General features: G+C 36.0%; 1 protein-coding gene across 1 annotated transcript in view; it reads left to right on the top strand.

Moving 5' to 3' along the window:
* Positions 1 to 421: 421 nt before the first annotated feature.
* The window catches only part of LOC112053108 (uncharacterized), a 210709-nt gene continuing 194086 nt past the window's right edge, over positions 422 to 17044 (top strand). The window contains exon 1 of the mRNA XM_052887221.1: positions 422 to 681. The gene's annotated coding sequence lies outside the window, so the exon portion shown is untranslated. The remainder of the gene's footprint in view (positions 682 to 17044) is intronic.

Genomic DNA, 17044 nt, shown 5'->3' with positions numbered 1-17044 from the left:
TAAAGGACGGATCTAGCAGACGGCACCCACCTGATATGAGAAAACCACAATTTCTAAGCAAAACCGTGCCGTGTCCATCAATATGAGTCGTAAGTATGCTCGTATAATTACTATCATTATCATAAGGTATTGAGTTTGAGTCCTGGGTGGTACTTTTTTCCGCATTGAAGCAGCTTGGGCGCTAAAACCCCTCTTCTATAGGAGACAGGCCAGGAGGGCCATTAGCAAAGACTGACTATGATTATTGTATACTGTTTGATATTAAGTACCTACACAATATTATTCCTTTGTATACTGATCAAAGACAAATCAAACTAATAACAGTAATCTGCATTTGAATTTGAAATTCGAATAATGAACACGCAAGGGATGAGGGGTCTGCGCGGGGAAGAGCGCGGGATTCGCCAGTCGAGCTTCGGCGCTCATGATAGCTGGTTGTGTAGAGTTAATACGGGCCAGAGCTTTCGTGAAGCACGTGAAACATCGCGATTGACGTAAAATTTACGAGTATTTTTCAAAGATTTCCAGTGTTGTGATCAAACGGTTTATTGTGACAGGATGATGTGAATTCGGATGAATTTACAGTGTGTGGTTAGTGTTTTAAAACGTTCGGTATTTTTTTGTAAACATTTTGTTTAATCTGAATTCTGGATTAATTTGGAATACGCTCATCTCAACCAGGTTAGTGTAAACATTTTTTGATTTTATTTATAACTAGCGGACGCCCGCGACTTCGTCCGCGTAAATTTCGATGTCAACTTTACTACCCCTACCCCTACCCTACCACTACCCCAATCCTACCCTACCCAACCCCTACACCTACCCTACCCCTACCCTACCCTACCCCTACCCCCACCCTACCCCAAACCTACCCCTACCCTACCCCTACCTTACCTACACCCTACCCCCATCCTACCCCTACCCTCCCCGTACCCTATCCCTTTCATACCCCTATCCCACCCGTACCCCTATCTCACGCCTATCCTACCCCTACCCTACCACTTCCCTATCCTACCCGTACGTCTACCCTACCACTACCCTACCTCTACCCCTACCCTACCACTACCCTAAACCTACCCTACCCCTACACTACCCCTACGCTTCCCTACCCGTACCCTACCCTACCCTGTAACTTCTCTATCTTACTCCTACTTAGCAAAATCGGTCCAGTCCTTCGAGAGTGATGGTATGACCAAGAGAAATAGAGACTTCTATTCTAATAATATAAAGAGGTAAAGTTCGTGTGGTTGTAGGAGGTAATCTCTGGATCTATTGGACCGATTTGGAAAATTGTTTTAACAATAGAAAGCTACGTTATTTGCGAGTGTCATAGGCTATGTTTCATCCCCATATTCACACGGGAACGGGAACTACGTAAATGAAAGCGCCGGGCGTCATATAGCGGAATTTCTGCGTCTTTTAGAAATTTTGTATTATCTCCGAAACTATTTTAGTAATTAACATACTGTAAAAGGCAAATCTTATCTCCATAATATCCTTGTGATTATTAAATAATTTATTTTAATAAGGATTAAAGTTTAGTTGTATAAATAATAACGTAAACCTAAGTATATAAAATTAATATTTTTTAAAACACAAAAGGTACTATATCTGCTAATATATAGAAGATAGATATATGGTGTCGCGGTCTTTTTTGTTGACCTTTTAAAGATACATAAAGTCTCTTTACATTAATTTCAATTTTACACAATAGTTAAGGCAGCGCATGCGAATAAGTCTGTTTAAGAGGATTTTTAGTCCGACCTGTATGACAAAAACTGTGATAACTCGGCTAATATATATGATACCGATATAAAATATAGCCTATAGCACTCCCCGATAATGTAGCATTCTACTGGTGAAAGAATTTTTAAAATCGGACCAGTAGTTCCGAAGATTACCCCATTTAAAAAATGTGACAAACTTACAAACTTACAAACTTTACCTCTTTATAATATTAGTATAGATTATCGTTAACTGTTTTCAGTGTAACTGTTATCTTTTAATACTTTTAATAAAAGTTTTATTTTATGTTTGTGTACCTACGTGCTCTACTTTTTAAAATAAATAAAATTAACAGATCATTTTTAAAATCCAACCGATGCAATTATGTTTTCTTTAAACGTTCTACCTATGTGAATATACAAATAAAATAAAAAATAAAATGAACTAAACAGAAAAATTGTTTTTTGAATTTTATGGTTTTAAATAGGTAAGTATCTGCTTCTAAATAATTTAGTACGAAACGTCGATATTTTGCCTTTATAGGTATCTACCTACCTATTTACTTTAGCAATTTATTTTAAGATCAGACTTAAGACTGACCTTTTTATTCCCTGAGAATAGAGAATCCGAGTTCAAACCCTGGACTTCATCGTCCGTAGCCAAACTAACTAACCGCTGGACCAATAAAGCATTAAGCAGCCAATAATCCAACAATCTTACGCAGATTTTCTACTACTTCTAACCTCAGAATAGAGATCATTAATCTGTATTTCTACCGCAGACTTCGATACATCAAAGATTTTATATTATAGATGTGTTACTAGCGCGTATAAACTGATGCGGTCAAAAGTGGCAAATTGTCGTAACTTCATTTATTAAACAAATAATTTTTAAAGTTATTTAAACAAATAATACCTAAATATTGCCTACAATGTCGAGTTGTGTGTTCAAGAAGTGTAGTATAATGTAGATAATGTAATATAAACATAAATATACATATAACAAAAGTGAAAAAAAATTATTCATGTGTGCACGCGCTCAGTGGACTATAACTAAATTCGGATCTCTTTTTGCGGTGATTTTGTAGGCATGTAACATCCTATCTAATAGTTCTTTGAGGTAGGTAGGTAGGTCCGTAGGTATCTAGTTGTAGAGTAGTAGAGAAGCTATATATTATATCTGCCTTCTTTATAGAAGCTTAACATGGCGATCTAACTGGCACAATGATTTGGTTTTTCAAAATAGGTACCAATTACTAGCTCGGGTCAAAAGAATTTTATTTTCAAAATTGATTTAGTTGTAGCCTTTGTGTCATGGTTTTGTGGTTATATAGCATTACATTAAGGTACCGTTAAGCGATTAAAAACTAGTATGTAGACACTAGACACGGATTAAAGCAGACTACCTACCTACCTACCTTTTCAACTTGACCCACAAAGATTTTATAATAGATTATGTCACTAGCGCGTCAAAATTGTGGCAAAGCGGCTAATTGTCTTAATTTCATTGAGTTGCATAGTAAACAATGAAAGTAATTTAAATAAATAATACTTACCTAAATATTGTTTACAATGTATAATTTAGTAATGGAATAGTATACTATAAGTAATGGAATTAAACACAAAATTGTGCATGCTCAGTGGAGTAGCTAAATTCGGGTCACTTTTTGCGGTGATTTTGTTGGCACGTAACATACCTACCTATCTATAGTATAAAATTATCGTTGTTAGCCCCCTACCATCGTCTGCCTTTGCATCGTAACTTATCATCTGGTGACATAGTACCTAGTTAACGGCTAAATTGTCTTTGAATAAAATTATAATATTCTTAAAAATATCTATAGATTAATTAAAACGTTTAAAACTCTGCTTGTTTTAAAAATTGTAGATAGATAAAAATTTTAATAAAAAAAATTCAACCGACTTCGAACTCAAAAATTAACCTAAACTAAAAAGCAAAAAATAACATCTTACCTATGTGCTACCTTCTGATCAGTTTGAAGGCGGTGCCAAGCCAGTGATGTTTTAATTCAAGCCGTTTAAATTACACAATTTCTGTGGTTCTTTCAGAAACGGCTTTAATAAAACATGACTCTGGATTGGCACCGCCTTCAAAGTTATCAGAAGGTAGCACATAGGTAAGATGTTATTTTTTGCTTTTTAGTTTAGGTTAATTTTTGAGTTCGAAGTCGGTTGAATTTTTTTTATTAAAATTTTTATTTTTTAATTTTTAGTGTTAGCACACCTACTGAGTGTGGACAAAAAATAATGAGCAATTAGTTGAAACGTTATTTTCTTATGATAAGTATCTAAAAAAAAACATACATACAGCCGAACGTAGAACCTCCTCCTTTTTGGAAGTCGGTTAAAAATACCTATCTGCCTAAATATTTTGCAAAACTAAATAGCCTCCATTCCACTCGGTTATAAAAATACACAGTGAGTGGGTATGCATGTCCTTTAGCGACTGCAAAATATATTTTACGCTCAGTTATTTTGCCTCAATAGCAAGTTATTTTTCACGGTAAAATCAATATGGCGTCCGCGGCTAAGTTTTGGAAGACATAAAAGTGTTTGTAAAGCTTACATGAATAAATCATAAAGCTGAAATTGAGTTTAGGGTCTTTTGACGCGTTCCTTTAAGGTAAGAACCCTCCGTTGGGATTATCTAAGCCTACAGCTACGCGTGCCATTTTACGGAGGTACCTCTTTTTTTAAAACTACCTTCAGTATTAAAGTTTAACCGACGATCTAACTTGTACAATGTACATACCTTTAATATGTTGCTTAAAACTATGCGTGCTTACTATTTTGGTCTTTATTCACAGCCTATTTACATAAACATCAAATCAATTGAGAAAAGGGACGATGACAGTTTTTTAAATTGTATACAGTGTGTTATAGGAAATACCGTCCGGCCCTTAAGGGTGTACTTAGGTATCGTGTATACATTATTTTTATGCAGTCCTTATTTTTAAAGAAATACATTTTTTTCCCTGCACGAAATTAATATAAAAAAATGCAAAATTATAAAAACTTACATGACAACACAAAAGTTGAGATAGGTTAATAATTAGTAGGCATTACTACAAAATAAAAACGCCACCATCTATGTTTTGTGCTGCGTTTACACGTTTCTATTCAAAGCGGTATTGAATGGGCAAGTAAACACACAAGTACACACAACAAGGTGATGGGTTTGTCAAGGTGCTTTATCATCTTGTGCTATGTACAAGCATGCATGCGTGCTTGCATAACTGGCGTGTTGTTATGTGTGTAAACACGAAAAGATAATTTAAGCAGATGGACGATGGCAGAGAATTAATGGTTAGTGGATCATTTTCCACATTTTTCACTCCTTGAACATACATTACACCAGAAATGTATCCCTTTTACTCTGGAACACAGTAATAGCTCTGTCACAAATAGATCTACTGCTACTAATTTAAGTCTGCATTTTGGGCGAGTGGCGCAAGCAAACTAAACACAGCATTACAGACATCGCACGTGTCAGCGGCGGCGCGGCGTTTCAAAGACAGTGGGCGCCGAAAACGATGGTACCTACTACCTACCCTTTACGATATGCGGCGCGGCATTGTCAAAAGGCTTTAAATTTTGCCGACTTTTGTGCCACAGGTGTCTAGGTGGGAGGTAATAATCTAGATATACGTACCATAATTGATAGTACAGTGTTGTCACTTTTAAATTTTCCAAGTTTTGTGACAATTTATGTTTAAAATTAGAAACTTTATTGTCACGATAAATAAATGCTTAATTATTGAATAATATTTTTTTAAATATTTTTTCTGTTTATAATATTATAATGCTTACACGCACATTTTGGATCGGACGGTATTTTTAAAACACACTGTATAAATTAAGAGTAAACTGTATAAAGTAAAAGTAACAGGGTATCTGCGATCATTACTTTCGGAGCTACAGGGATTTAAAGAATCCCTGAAAAACCCCCTATACAAAATGGCACGAATTAATGACGTCGTAAGTACCTACATAATGATCGTTAGATTTGTATGGGCGTTCAAATAAAATTACTAATATCTTTGTTATTTGTGCGTTTATGTATAAAGTTCATGTATTAAAAATGTCACATTTAATGTAAGGAAGCTAAAACTGTATGAACCTAATTACGATAAAAGATTTTTAATAGATTTTAAAATTTATCTTTATTTATTTATTTTTTTATTTAATACTCTTTATTTGTACACCACAAAAAATAAAAGAAAACAAGCAAAACAGAAACAAAAGAAAAAGTAGAATACAAAAGGCGGCCTTATCGCTTAGTAGCGATCTCTTCCAGGCAACCTTAGGCTTAGGAACTTATTAGGACAATTACTGTAGGTGGTGTGTACGTAATAATAATGTACATATACATACATACAAATAACTACACACTAATACATAAACCATAATACACAAATTATACAATAATTATAAATATCATAAAATAAACTAATATATATAATATATCATTATGTCGTATGATAAATAAAATAAAATATGTAACTAGTGACTAAGATAATATGTCTTAACGGATTTTTTAAACATATCAAGAAACACATCTTTGCTTTTTATGTATAAATTAGTTAACATTGACGTTCAGTAGTTTAGGCGCTACGGTGGAACATACATAGAAACATACATGTACATAGATTGCCAACATCATTACCCTTCCTTTTGGCTTCGCCGTGTAGAAAAGAAAAGAATTTCCCGCGAAGGAAATCTCCAAAAGGAAAAAGGTGTTCTACATCAATTCACCACACGGTTCTCATTATGGACCACAGTTGCAGATTTTCGGCGTGTTGTCGGTAGAGCCGGCGAAATATTAAAAAGATCGTACCATCAATCATATGCGGTGATCACCGTCTTAAGTCATGTTTAATGAAGACGAATGACTTCGCATCCCGATTGTTGGGTGCTTTTAGTGTTCACGATGCTACGGTACCGATATGTCGTACGATACGATTGCACGACAAATCGCGCTAATAATATTAAATCAAATAGAACATATACTAGAGCCATATTCGATGTGCACTGTTGACCAACAAAGAAATTAGAAATGAAGGTTGAAAACGCATGTTATTTCATAACTTATTTAGTAATTTTAAATTATGTATTGTTTTTTATTTAGTAACTGTTATTCAAAATAATTATATGTATATTAACTATATCTAATCGTTCCAAGCTTATTAATCAAATTTCATTATTAGGAGTAAAATGATTATTTCTATGTTTTTTTTCATTATCACTTTGTTTTTTTTTAAACTGTTTGTTGGTAAACAGTGCACATCGAGTATGACTGTAGTATAAATGATATAAAGGACGTATGGCCATCCGTTGGGATTGTTATACCGTTTTTAATCTTTAGTACTTAGTAGTTTGCTTACTTAGCTTTTTTAAATTATTTTAAGCTGTTTGTGACAGAGCACGTTCCACAAAGGAAAGCGATGCTAATGATAAGCTATGATCTGCCGTCAAGCCAGTGTATTTTGGTGTATAACTTAAGCTGCATATAAAGCCTCAGGTTGGCTTAATTTTTGTTGTCTTTGTTGAAGTTCTATTATAATAGGCGAAGGTTATTTTACACTTAGGATCAGGTTGACCCTCAAAGTCGCTAAGCTGAATATAATTTTTTTTAATTTTTCTTTTTTCTTTTTGTTTTGTATAATGTACCTACCTAGTAAATTAATTTAAAAATTGTATTTAATTAAGTTAAGTTTTCTTCTTTAAGCTATTGTTTTAAAATTGTATACTATTTTATTAATTTTAAATTAGGTAATACTTAATTTTGACATTTAATCCTTCCTATAAATTTGACATATTATAATTAGTTAATTGTTGACATATAATTATACATATAAATGTTATGTGCGCCTATTGTTTATATGCATATTAGAATTCTTTAATATGTGTTATTTTATGTTTTAACGTTTAATATGTGTATTGTTGGCGTGCTTTATATAAATAAATATATATAAATAAAATAAATATAAATAAATAAAATAAATAAAAGGCGAAAATTGGTTCATCGATAGCCGTGATCGCCCCAGAGGATGTAACCATCCGAGTTATGCACTTCAAACTGATCAGTTATGTGCATTTAAAGAAATCTGAGATTTTCTTAATTCTCTAGGTCGTTCCGCGTTGAGCCAGTCTAACCCTTCTCATTCTGAGAGGAGACTTGTGCTCAACAGTGAGCTGAAAATGGGTTTTTAATGATGATGATGATTGGTTTATTATTTCGGCGAATATTAAATAAAAACAGAATACGTCAGTCAGATCATATCGTGCGATTAGTCGGAACCTAGTGGAAGTCGAAAGATGTAAAAGTCATTAAATTATTCCATTCCAGATTCGGCTTGATTGATTAAAAAACCACGCTGATCAATTTTTCTAGAAGGAACTTGTTATCATTGATATGCAGGTAATATAGGGTTGCCATAATTTATCATAAGCCAAGCCAAGGAAGAGAAGAAAGAGAAGAGGCGCAGTTAAAGAGTAAAATTAATAAATAAAAAAAGAAACATGGACTCGAATTTCGAACTTCCTCCTTTTTTGATGTCGGTTGTAATAGGTAGAGCTTACGTCAAAAAACATGAGTCGAATATTGCCAAATTAAAATTGACCCATTTTATTTTATATATGAAAGAAAACATAATTAAAATATCAATAATTTAATCATAAATTCTCCGTTTGAGACACGTGATAATTAATTTTTAAAAATGCACACAACTGAAAAGTTGGAGGTGCATGCCCTGGATCAGATACAAACCCACACCCTCCGGAATCAGAGGTAGGGGTGATATCCACTGGGCTATCACGGATCTCTTTGATTAGTAAATAACAATAATGAATACTATACTTACAAAAGACAAAAGTAATCCTTGAGAGAACAGGCACTCCTCACTCTGGATTCTGGAGTCCTGGCGGCAGGATAGCTGAATTTAAAAAAAAAAAAAAATTTGAATTGCATTTTGTAATTCATAAGGAATTTTATAACTTATAAAAGCGTAAATAAATATAAGTAAATATATCAGAGTAGAAAATAACTAGTATGAATAATTCAATCATAAATCCGCTTAGTAATATAGCTAACTAAAAATAATATCCAAAAGAAAAACATCAAAAAGGAAACGGAAGACAAACACCAAGTGGAGAGGGATTGTCTGTGACAATAATTCATCTATTATTCTTATCTAGACGAAAGATAAACTGAACTAATAGAGATTTATTTCATCCCAACTGGGTTGCCTTGAAAGCTTTCTGTAAACTCTTCAAATTGTTAGGACGAGTGGGATTGGTATACCTTTAATAAATTTTGACGGCCTCCGTGGCGCAGTGGTATGCGCGGTTTTACAAGACGAAGATCCTGGGTTCGATCTTCTTAATTGGTCCAGGTCTGGCTGGTTGGCTGGAAGGCTTTGGATGTGGCTAGTTACCCTTCCGGCAAAGACGTACCGCCAAGAGATTTAGCGTTCCGGTACGATGCCGTGTAGAAACCGAGAGGAGTGTGGATTTGCATCCATCTAGCATGTTAGCCCGGTTCCATCTTACTGCATCATCGCTTACCTTCAGGTGAGATTGTAGTCAAGGTCTAAGCGGTATGCTTCTGGGTTATAGGACTTCTGGGTTGGGGACGTAACAAGTTGACACTTTTTATAATGCTTATCTTAAATTGTTCATTATCATTCTGCTAGATTGAATCAAGTATAATACGACAGCGTTTTTAAAATACGGCGCTTTTTTTTCGAGCAGTGTTGCATTTCCAATTGGGCGTTGGAAATAGACCTTCATTTAACTTCATACTATCTTTGAACGCTTTTTAACGACCGTTAAAAAAACTCTCATGCGAATGAGGGCTTAGAGTTCAGTTTAAACACCGATTGTGAGTGACTCGTCTCTATCTCTTTCTAGTATCCCGTCATAGACAGAGAGATTGTGATGTTAATACAGTGTAAATTTGTAGGTAATAAAAAACACAGTATATTATATAGAACAACTGAAGGCTACATAATCACAAAGTAAGATCTCAATCCACCATTAAACGGAGCATCAAAGCGTTAAGTTATACACCAAGGCCGGATTGTGGTGTTTCTGTTAAACGTTATAGGGAAATGTTTTCATTAGAACGTCTTTATGAAATCTGGATTAGGCCGATTATACACGGTGCGTTTTATCGCCGTTTTTTGGTGCAGTTAGCAGGTGTTAAAAACAAAACTCTATAGACTATGGTTATTTAATGATTAAGTAACCATCCATATAGTTTAGTTTATTTATTTATTTTATTTTATTTTTAGACATATGTTTAGACACTAATTCACTTCGAGTTTAATTTAAATAATGATTGTGACTCGTCTCTATCTCTTTCCAGTATCATGTTATAGACGAAGAGAGATTGTGATGTTAATACAGTGTAAATTTGTAGGTAGCAAAAAGAAGAGTATATTAATTAGAACAAATTAAGGCCACTGAATCGCTAATTAAGATCTCAATCCACCGTTAAACGGATCATCAAAGCGTTAAGTTAACCAAGGCCGGATTGTGGTGTTTCTGTTAAACGTTATAGGGAAATGTTTTCATTAGAACGTCTTTATAAAATCTGTATTAGGCCGATTATACACGGTGCGGTTTATCGCCGTTTTTTGGAGCAGTTAGCAGGTGTTTAAACTAAACTATAGACTATGGTTATTTAATGATTAAGTAACCATAATCCATAAATTCTAGTTTAGACACCAATTCGCTTAGAGTTCAGTTTAGACACCGATTGTAAGTGACTCGTCTCTATCTCTTTCTAGTATCACGTTATAGACAAAGAGAGAGATTGTCTTTCAACTATACTATACAACTTCTGTGCCTATAATGAATCGCTTTTATTTCGTACCATGACATCTCCGAAACTGAATCGTATTTGAATCGTGTATCGTGAATGAATGATCGAGATTCGTCTATTCCGTATTGAAGCAGCATAGTGGGTCCCAACTCCAAATTTCCTCTCCTATAAAACGGATGGCCTTCATCATCATCATCATCATCATCATCATCATCATCATCATATCAGCCGATGGACGTCCACTGCAGGACATAGGCCTTTTGTAGGAACTTCCAAACATGACGATACTGAGCCGCCTGCATCCAGCGAATCCCTGCGACTTGCTTAATGTCGTCAGTCCACCAGTTGGGGGGTCGACCAACTCGGCGCTTACTAGTGCGGGGTCGCCTTCTAGCACCATGGGACCCCAACGTCTATCGACTCTTCGATGTGCTCTGCCCATTGCCACTTCAGCTTCGCCACTCGCTGAGCTATGTCGGTGACTTTGGTTCTTTTGCGGATCTCCTCATATCTGATTAGATCACGCAGAGATACTCCTTACATAGCTCGTTCCATCGCCCGCTGTGTGTACACTACAAGGATGGCCTTGTAGTATTTCAATAATGAAGAAAGGGTATAAGTTTCAATGTAATAAAATCAAAAAATCTTAAATAGAAAAATCAAAAAGCACCAGATGGCAATTGGAAGAAAATTGCCGGCAACTTTCTCTATTGCTTCATTAATTCAGTTAAAAGCTATACCTTTGTTCTTTTGCCGTTGAAATTGCGCTGGTGTGGCCTTAACCCGGTGTATTAATACTTGGAAGTAAATGCCCATTTCCATGGAAAGCTAACGAAATGAATGCCCGTTAGTTCTGAGAAAATATTTTTAAGCAGCAAACAATATGGAAAATTCTCGGCTATGATTTTTCCTTCCTATGTTATATTACGGAGAAGGTATAACCTTCTCTGTATTATGGTCTTAAACCGAGTTTCGTATACTTTTTTATTGCGAAAATAAAATAAGAAGGGGGTGAAATAGGGGTTAAAAGTTTGTATGGAAAGTCCTTAATTTTTAGAGTTACAGTTTTAAAATTTTTTCATAAAAAAAAACGAAATATAATAGGATTCAAAAATTTTTTAAATTCAAACTCAAAAGTGGTGAAATAGAGCTTGAAAGTTTACATTGATTTCCACGCGGACGAAGTCGCGGGCGTCCGCTAGTCTATACTAATATTATAAAGCTGAAGAGTTTGTTTGTTTGTTTGTTTGTTTGATTGAACGCGCTAATATCAGGTCCTACTGGTCCGATTTGAAATTTTTTTTCAGTGTTAGATAGCCCATTTATCGAGGAAGGCTATATTCTATATATTATCCCCATATTCTTACGGTAACGGGAACCACGTTGGAGAAACCGCGCGGTGTCAGCTAGTTCTAAAATAAATTCTAAGATGATGCTGATATCTTTACTTGTATTTTGTGAGAGTCGTGGTAGCCCAGTGGATATGACCTCTGCCTCCGATTCCGGAGGGTGTGGGTTCGAATCCGGTACGGGGCATGCACCTCCAACTTTTCAGTGGTGTGCATTTTAAGAAATTAAATACCACGTGTCTCAAACGGTGAAGAAAAACATCGTGAGGAAACCTGCTTACCAGAGAATTTCTTAATTCTCAGCGTGTGTGAAGTCTGCCAATTCGCATTGGGCCAGCGTGGTGGACTATTGGCCTTATGCCTCTCATTCTGTGAGGAGACTCGAGCTCAGCAGTGTACTTTACAGTCGCCAGAACTCTTCAAAGTACACTTCATAATAAAACCTCACAGTACGTTAAAACCTCACGTAGGATGTGACCGCAAAAGCCTTTATACAAATTGGAGCGTGTTATTTATCGGGCACGCGGTCGCGGCACGGGCCATTTCGTGCTAAACTGCTGAGCCGGAAGTTTTTTATTGAAGCACCCTGTAGTTGGGAGTCAGAGCGGTTGGAGTTGGTGAGACAGTTTTTTTATTATTATAAGAACGAGAGCCTGATATCTAATCCAGAGTCATGCACCTATAATAGGAGCATTTCAGTATTATACTAATATTGTTTGCTGAGTTTGTTGTGGGCTCTTCTCGGACGGAGGCCCGTTTGGTACCCTCACATGCGCTAAAATAGCATGCTAAAAACGTGCTATTAAGTATGATCCATATGAGCATGCTTATCACCAGTTTACATTTGCTAGCAATATGCATGCTATTTTTAAGTATGCTCCTAAATAAGCATGCTCAAAGCAAACATTCCAGTTACACATGCTAACGTTACCGCTCTCTATTTATAGTATCGTGTTAGACAAGGAGAGATGAAAGTGAAGAGAATACAGAATAGCAATGCTGATCGACTAGCATACTGAATAAGCAAACCTGTTCAGACGCGCTAAAAGCACGCTCCCTACTACCCGCGCAGCAAGTAGCATACTCATAAATCGCACGACTGTTGATTCTTGAGCAAGCTCGAAATGAGCATGCTCATTATTATCAATGTTGCGATACACATGCTAATAAGTAGCAACTGCTCAATAGTAGCATGCTTTCGTGCTTGAAATGAGCATGTGTAACAGTAGCTTAATTGAAATAAAATTGAATTTCAATTCATTATAAAGAGGTAAAGTTTGTGGTATGGTGTGTGTGGTTTGTGGTAATGTGGTAACGGTGATCTCTGGATCTACTCAACCGATTTTGAAAATTCTTTTGTCACTAGAAAAGCTATATTTTATCACCGTATACTTACGAGAACGGGAACTACGCGGGTGAAAACGAGGCGTCCGCTAGTTGGTAAAAATCAAGTGGTAGCTACAATTTCCCGAATCCCAAAAAAAATCCCGAATGTCCCGAAATTATTAATTAGTATTACACTCTCGATATAATGTAATCAAGATCAAGGAGAAGGATGAAAGAGAGAATGGGAAGTAAAATAAGACTCACGACGTTGGTGGTAGGCTTTATGGTAGGAACATCTAGTCTAGAAGGTAGGAGGGGTTTTTAGCCGGTAAGAGTCCGGCACTACCCGACGTGGGTGTCCATGAGGACTTTCCCCCCTACGAAAAAAAAAGTGGTAGCTACAATTACCCTTTCCTATAACAAGAGAAGGCAATACATGTTGCAGGCAATTCAAATAAGGTTTCAATGAGAATGACTTACTAAACATTTTTCCCTTAGTTAATCACATAAAAGAGAGTAATGAGCTGAAAATGGCAATTCCTATAGGAAACAATGTTTAAAACCAAAAAAAAAATACTCAAAAATAGCAGCACCCAAGTCCCTACGCCCTTTATGGCAAGCCACGCCCAAACAAAAACTAATTTAACCCAACAGCGACCCTTCATCAAGTTAATTGAAAAACTTCCGGTTTAAATATCATTTGACATTACCACTAACTGGGTGATTCTGAAAACTTTCTGTTTTCATATGAATTTATCTTTCACAAAGTTGATTGTACTTTTTTATAAGACTATACTAATAGCATTAACAACTGAGTCTTAGGGCCATAAATCATTTCTCTATATCTATCTCGCTTGCACTTATGGGTCTTATGGAGCCGTCTAGTGAAGGGTGTAACAATGAAAGACATATTATCGATAAGTAAAGTTTATTATCGTATCTTGTTCACAAAATTAAAAAAATTAACAATATTTGATTTAATATAATACATATTTCATATTATATAATTATTAACTAAATAAAATTAATCTTCATCTGAGTCTTCATCATCAGAATCTTCGTCTTCTGCCAAATTTATTATATATTAGTATCCATAGTGCGCAACGAGTAACACATGAATGTATTTATTTAATTGCAGTAAACACATTTATAGCAAAAAAAATACGCAATGCAATTACATTAGAAACCGACCAATCAGAATCGTCCAAATCATTATTGACTCATCATTAGCACGTGCGCAGGTAGCCGTTTATCGATAATTAGGGTGCGCAGGTAGGCGCGCTGCACATTCCTATCTTTTTTGACTTTTATGACCGGACGACTCAGATGATAATGCGCATACTATAGCTGACGCCGCGCGGTTATTATATATTTATAACACCCCTTATTTTGTGTCGGGTGTTAAAAATGTCTTTTAGGCAGTCTTGCATAAAGGCTTAATTTGATGACCTTATTGTTCATTATCAACCCATATTAGGCTCACTGCTGAGCTCGAGTTTCCTTTCAGAATGAGAGGGGTTAGGCCTTAGTCTACCACGCAGGCCCAATGCGGATTGGCAGACTTCACACACGCAGAGAATTAAGAAAATTCTCTGGTATGCAGGTTTCACGATGTTTTGCTTCACCGTTTGAGACACGTGATATTTAATTTCTTAAAATGCACTTAAAAGTTGGAGTCGCATGTCCCGGACCGGATTCGAACTCAAACTCCCCGGAATGGAAGGCAGAGGCCATATCCACTGGGCTATCACGGCTCTCAATTATTGTTTAGTGTGACCTTATTGTTCAGTTTGTGTGTGTGATATTCATGGCGAGTCGTACCAGTAAGTGGTGGAAGTCGCCATCGGACGCGCCTAAGTCTTGAAGATGGCTTCGCAGGAAACACCCTAATTATTATTAATTATTTAACTATGGGCCTCATAAAAAGGTACAGAGTCACACAGCGGGCGATGGAACGAGCTATGCTCGGAATATCTCGGCGTGATCGAATTAGAAATGAGGAGATCCGCCGAGGAACCAAAGTCACCGACATAGCTCAACGAGTCGCAAAGCTGTAATTGGCAATGGGCGGGGCACATAGTTCGAAGAGCCGATGGACGTTGGGGTTCCAAAATGCTGGAACGGCGACCCCGCACTAGAAAGCGAAGTGTTGATCCCCCACCAGGTGGAATGACGGCATCAAGCGAGTCGCAGGGATTCGCTAGATGCAGGCGGCTCAGGATCGTGATGTTTGGAAGTTCCTACAAAAAGCCCATGTCTTGCAGTGGATGTCCGTCGGATAACGATGATGACCACAAAAACATATTTGCTGGTCTGGGGTGCGATTCTGCTGTTTTACACTCGTCGACGAACTTTTCGCCCATTAAAAATTGAAACTTCACGAACTACGAAGTTGCCTTGGAAACGAACGATGTTACAATGATGTAACTTAACAGAATGCAGTGGCAAACAGAGACTCGACCACAGGTGTCCTATCACTACTGGTATGTCCTGAACCTGAACGCCTTTATATTTTCTTAACTCCCTAGTTGTTTGCTCAAACCTATCAATTAAATGACATCGACGCGAACATGTTTAAAAATAAGTACTCTATCATTGCGCTTCGTTTATAGTCTGGTTAATCCACGGTTAAGTTAACGTATAATTTATATCGACAGGAAACAAGTTATAAACATTATTTAATTAGGTAAACCTGCCTTGTTAGTCTTGGTTTTTTTTTCTTCTTTACAAGTTAGCCCTTGACTACAATCTCACCTGATGGTAAGTGATGATGTAATCTAAGATGGAAGCGGGCTAACTTATTAGAAGGAGGATGAAAATCCACACTCCTTTCGGTTTCTACACGACATCGTACCGGAACGCTAAATCGCTTGGCGGTACGTTTTTGTCTATTGTTTTTGTTTATATGCATCATGAGTTCAAGAATTCATTTCTCATAATAGGTCAATAATTTAGTGACAGTAGATATAAAATATTCTTCGTTGATTAAGAATGCGTGTTAACCAGTTGTTTAACAAACTGTTGTAAGAGAAAATATATTTTGATTTTTTTTCTAGAAAATCTCTTACGTACTTATTCAAATTAAATTTTCGTTTATTCTGTGAAAACAATGTAATACGTTTATTTTGGGTCGTCAAAACATTTGTTATTATTTTAAGCGATAAATGAAGTAGCAAAAAAGTATAGAAGGTCCAAATCTAAAAGCGCCCATAAAAACTCTGCCAAGTTTTTTTTGTTATCACCATGCCATATATTTTTTACTTAGATGTACCTACTACAGATGACGATAAATATTGAATTTCTTTGTGTTCTACCTTATTATACCTTTTTTGTAGCACCCAGGAAGGACTAATAAATGAAATTATAGCGCTAAGGGTTGTGAATGTACAGACCTCTCTCGATACTTTCAATTGAGTGTACCGTACTTTGGAAATTATGGTAAAGTACCTACTGATTTATTGAGTAATAAAATTTTCTTGCGCTTTTCAATGTCACTAGTGCCAGGAGCTTTAGCGTGTGTTATAGTAAACAAGGAGAGCGTTTAATACTCAGACCAATTATTGTATAGGACCTGCCTCCCTAGACGATACTTTTCTGTCAAAGTATATGATCAACGATCTAATGCGATTATAAAAACTGTCTCTATATAGTCGATGTTAAATAGTTGTAATCGTGTTCGCCGGTTAAAGAGCTCCGTAAAAATACCTTTTTGTGTAATTGAATTGTGTAAAAAACGGGCAAAAACTTCTAGTTTAGTATAAGATATATACCAAATCTAAGCTCGTATTGCTCAGAAA

The sequence above is a fragment of the Bicyclus anynana genome, chromosome 18 (assembly GCF_947172395.1).
Source record: "Bicyclus anynana chromosome 18, ilBicAnyn1.1, whole genome shotgun sequence".
Taxonomy (NCBI): Eukaryota; Metazoa; Arthropoda; class Insecta; order Lepidoptera; family Nymphalidae; genus Bicyclus; species Bicyclus anynana.
Note: the sequence above shows the minus strand (reverse complement) of the source record. Positions and strands in the feature narration are given on the sequence as shown.